The 5,553-nt window shown below is 35.8% G+C and overlaps 1 non-coding gene across 1 annotated transcript; it reads right to left on the bottom strand.

Moving 5' to 3' along the window:
- Positions 1–568: 568 nt before the first annotated feature.
- Positions 569–675, bottom strand: LOC128291934 (small nucleolar RNA R71). Its single transcript, XR_008281918.1, has one exon. It is a non-coding gene; the product is annotated as a small nucleolar RNA R71 (small nucleolar RNA).
- Positions 676–5,553: the final 4,878 nt, after the last annotated feature.

The raw sequence follows: 5,553 nt of genomic DNA on the forward strand, positions 1-5,553 counted from the left end.
TTTCCAATTTAGTCCTTAGCATTTTTTTTTACATGGATGAGTCATATCAAAATATCTACATGCTTTCATTAATGGTCTAATTACCATATAAGGACCTCAAGTTTTGAATTCCATAGCTATTTGATCCTTCTAGCTACTATAATCCAACTTTTACATTTAACGTGATTTGGTCCTTCTCGTAATTAAGCACATAATCGATAAAATTTTCTTTTCAAAATTTTCACATGACATGTCTATCATATTATGGATCATGTAATAAAATAAAACTAAATTTTATTTTCGGCTCAGATTTGTGGTCCTGAGACAACTGTTCCGATTTCATCGAAATTGGGTTGTTACAACATGATCGAAGACCCGAATCAGCACCTAAAGTTGTTCCTTCAACTGTGTGATACCTTCAAGTACAATGAGGTATTTGATGATGCAATGTGTCTCTAGCTATTTATGTTCTCACTATGAGATAACATAGTCGATTGGATAGACTCATTAGAACCGAGTTCCATCACCACATGGAATAATTTAGCAGAAAAATTTCTCCATAAATTTTTCCCGATTAGTCGAACCATCCAACTGAGGTGAGAAATCGCCAATTTTAAACAATTTGAAGGAGAATCCTTGTACAAAGCATAGGAACGTTTCAAGATAATTCTAAAAAAAATGCCCACACCACAGACTGCAAGCATTGCTCCAGATGCAAATATTCTATAACAGTGTTGACGCATGCATTACATCTAACTTGGATAGAGTAGTCTGTAACACCCCTAACCCATATCCATCACCGGATTAGGGTTATAAGGCATTACCATTCAAAACACAATTCAACACTGTCACTTAACACTTTTTATGCAGTATAGAATAATGATACATTTATAACATTAGCAAACTTACTATATGACCGTACCTACCTTTGATGTTACTATAGTATATGCATTTTAACCTATTCTATTAATTCTGACATGACTATACCAATTCATATATTATACATGTTTGGCTAGATTTTAAACATTCATACGGCATAATAGGCATGTGTATATAATACACATAAATATTCATTTAACCACATACAATTATGATTATAATCAATTTTAAACACTAGTACCAAAGCAAATCATACCAAAGTACCTATCTATTATATACCAAATTATTTAACCACAAATATGGCACATTTTCAAACTCAATATATAACCTAACATTTTGATATTTTATTACTGTACCTCAAACAAAGCATATTAATCAAAACAAACATATAACATACTCATTATTTGTCTTTATCAACCATACTTAATTAACCAACCATTAGCATAATGTATACACATACATTTCCATTACAAACCGAATCACAATGACTAATACGCATTTGAATATATATATATAATTATCATTTTACTCCATTACTAAGCCAAATTAATAAACAATTCACAAAGACAAAATATATCAAACTTACCGAAAGTGAGCTAATCATAGGCTATTTGTGATACCTTAACAAAGTACACCAACCAAGTTCACATATATTTTTATCTATACATGAACCATAGTCAAATCAACCAAACACACACATCTAAAATCATCAACAATTTTCAATGCATATAACACATGTAAACTTGACTAAAGTTTCATATACTCACATAACATATTAGCCATTTTTGCATGGTTTAATATATACACAACTTCAAACTTAACCAAATATAACCTAGCTTATACATGCCATAGGTTCAAGTTTAAACTTATAAAGTACCAAAAACAGTCAATAGTGTGATAGACTTTGCTGACGATCCCCGAGCTCGTAACTAGTCTCCAAAATCTATAAAATAGAGACAAACATAAACACACACAGTAAGCTATCATAGCTTACTAAGTCATAAGCAATAAATAACTCAATGACAATATCAATTCAATTAACCAAACCAATTCATACTATAATAATCACATTTCATTTCAAACTTACAATTTCATATACAACATATACTTTCATTTAGCTGAATATACATATATCCAATATCAAAATATCATTCAATCTCAAAGCCATAATATCATTATTTAACCGAATATACATAAACTCATATACATATACTCATGAATCATTTTATAAATATTCACATTTTATATTTATAAGGCCAAGTACAATCATTTATATATGTTTGCACATAGATCTCAAATATGATATCACTATACTTAACCTTTGGCCGAATGTACTTTTCATATACACATATATTTTTCATTTACATCATATATGATTTGCAACACATATCAAGTAACCTACTTACCTTATTTCAAATAGGTATTAAGCTATCACATACCAGATCACTTTAGCTCCTTTTACACATTCTATCACAAATTATCATTGCCCGTTGAACCATTCAGAATTGAATAGGATACTCAGATTGTAACACCCCAAACTCAGCCTAGACGTTATGGCTGAATTTGACGTGTCACATCAAAGTGTTTTTTGAAAATTAATCTTTTCGGTAAAAATCCATTGCTGAATTTAAATCCTATTATTATTATCTAACAAAAGTTCTAGTCGAACGTTTACATTATAAACCATCAGTGTTATATTAAATTGATTTAAAAATGCAGAAGCTTTTTAAGTATTTGGAGTTTAAAATGAGTGTTTTAGAAAATAATAATTGTTTTAAAACCTCTTCTTTACCCAAACTAGCAATTTAATATAAGAAAACAAAAGCCCAATTAAAACTTAAACCCACAAATGGCCTTATTACATATCAAAAACCCAATATGAATTTTTTAAAAAATAGAGTCAACAATAGAACATCAGCAATCGTGTGGCCACCCCTAAGTCCCTCGCGGCTCCAAACCGTCTAAGGCTGAGGATTATCTGTACAGTTAAAAGAAAGGGTGAGTTTACAAAAACTCAGTGTGTAATCCCAATAGCAAATAAACAGTGAATAACACAGTCTGGGCCTAAGCCCAGACAGTAACGATCTGGGCTCGAGCCCTATTCAAGATCAATCAGATGCGGGCCTTAGCCCTATACAAGAATCGTGGGCCTAAGCCCAATGCAAGATCAAGACATGTAGTGCAATTATGCATCCCACCCAAATCCAAACAAAGACACCACCCGTACCAACCAACACAAAGATGTGGGGATATAAATCGACCCACCCATAATACAGCGATATTGCGCAAAAAGTCGGTAATAATAATGCAAAGATAGTCGCGTAAACGATAAATGTGGCAAAGTCACCAAGATCGTTGAATGTGACATAGTCACCAAGACAAGATACTTCCTCCATATCAAAATCCCAACCCCGTGCAATATGTCATGTTATAAATATTACATGTATACAAAGTCAAACTCAGTACAATCATATATGTAAAACATAATCACATTAGTCATACGGAATATAAGGGCATAATCGTCATTTTACCATATAGGGGTACTACAGTCATTTTACCCTACAGGGGTATTACGGTCATTTTACCCTACAGGGGTATTACAGTCATTTTACCCTACAGGGCTATTACAATCATTTTACCCTATAAGGGTATTACGGTCAAATAACGACCTCTCCGAAGGTCTAAAGTCGCCTCAAATGACACAGATAACCTAAATGATCATAACGGTGTAAATGGGCCCAAGGCCCATTACTCGGCCCAAGTGGGGCAACATGACCACCATCGATTTAATCTTTATGGAGCTCACGAGCCCATTGGGCCCACACGGCCCATTTCGACCCAACGTGGCCCAGAACGGCCTATGCCATGTATACGACATGACAAGCCCAACTACTTCTCACCTACAGTTAAATTTACACAAACGGGCTTACGGGCCCATCGAGGCCCAAGCCTACGAGAGCGCTCATGGCGGCCTCTACAGCCTATCACCCACGTTTTTGTGGGTTTGGATTGCGCCACGTACATTCACAGGCTCGTGAGGCCTCGAATGCCGGCGTTTCAACATTTCGGCTTTTCGAAATTTGCCAAATCACAGTTTAACAGGGGTGTGATTATACACCTCTTTTGGCTTTAACAGTAATTGAGTGGGGAACGATTACACACCTGGTTGCGAAGACCGATACGAGTCTACGAGCACCACAGCCTTTAAGTAAACATGGTAAATAATAAGTCTATATTCAATAAGGTTAATACCCTCTTCACAACTCTTAAATCCCAACTGTAACTATTACCTACCGCGACAAGATGAACATGGTTTATCTGCCTTAAACAGCTAGTTAGGACGAACTTCTAGATCCTTGATGAACTCTGCATTACGACTGCATCATGTTAACCCATACCATATATGCGAATATAATGAACCAAGTGAGACCACTTACCAACACGTAGAACCAAAAAGGTTGGTAACAGTATTCGGCCTACACTAACACCCCTGTCAGAGACGACAGACAAAGATGCTTTAGAGGAGAGTGATAAAACGATAGAGAGAAAAGAAGGGAAAGGATAACCGAGCATCCAAAGTAGCAGTGACTGCAAGCACTAGATTCGGCTATAAACAGAGAAGAACCCATTTACCTTAATCAACACAGGGAGATTCAGCTACGATTGAGAAGAGCAAATAGGGCCCCAAGTATTCGAATGGAAAAAGAAGAGAAGGTGAAATCAGTTAAGAGGGATTGGTTGAGAAAAGAAAGGGAGAAGAGAGGGGAAAAGAAGTTTAGCTAATACCTTGAACACTAGGGAAAAAGAGAGTGATGGAGAAAGGAAAGTTTTTGTCCAACAGAAGTACCCTACTGCAAGATAAAATCAAACTAAGTTAATCCAAAACGTACCCGAAAGGCCACTGCCAAATTTCGGCTACCATACAAACAGTAGCGAGAGAGGAGCAAAGAGAGAGAAAAGTCATCGGTAAAGGGAAAGAAGTAACCTATTGGGCACTTAATGCCTAAGACCGATTATGGCACATAAAGAATCCCAATTTCGGCAGACAACACCCAACTCTCTTATTCCACGATCCACTCTCCTATTCTCTCCTCAAAACTCTCATTTGACCAATTCAAATCTATTCAAACTCTCCAAATTTCAAATCCATGATTCTCTCCACTCAACTCTCCTCTATATCCATTACCACCTTTTTCAAATTCTTTGATTTCCTCCCTTTGACCACTTCTACAACCACATCAGTAGAGTTTGTATCCAATTCAAATAGTTGCCACCCTATTAACAATATAAATACTCCTTGCTTGTTATGGGATTCAAACCCAAGTTTTCCCAATTACCAAGTCACGCCACTTGCCACCAAACCACAAGGCTTTTTGTGACATAATACATGCATTGTTATTTAAAAGGCCTACAAGCTAAAGCCAAGGTTTACTTAAGGGGAAAAACTAAAATTTTTGCAAAAGCCTAGACTTGAACCTAGGCTTCTCAAACACTTCCAAACACACTCAAATCTCTAATCCAGTATAGAAAACATGTAATTTGTGTCACTTTCTTGCTTAACTAAAATATTTTTGAGCAGTCTCCTAACCGTTCCCATGCTCAAGGCCCAATACTTCTAGGCCCAATTTCAGGGCGTTACACGGATAATCACATATATCGTACAATGCTAACATCTCAGAAGGGGTCTTACATGCT

The sequence above is a fragment of the Gossypium arboreum genome, chromosome 4, assembly GCF_025698485.1.
Source record: "Gossypium arboreum isolate Shixiya-1 chromosome 4, ASM2569848v2, whole genome shotgun sequence".
NCBI classification, from domain to species: Eukaryota; Viridiplantae; Streptophyta; class Magnoliopsida; order Malvales; family Malvaceae; genus Gossypium; species Gossypium arboreum.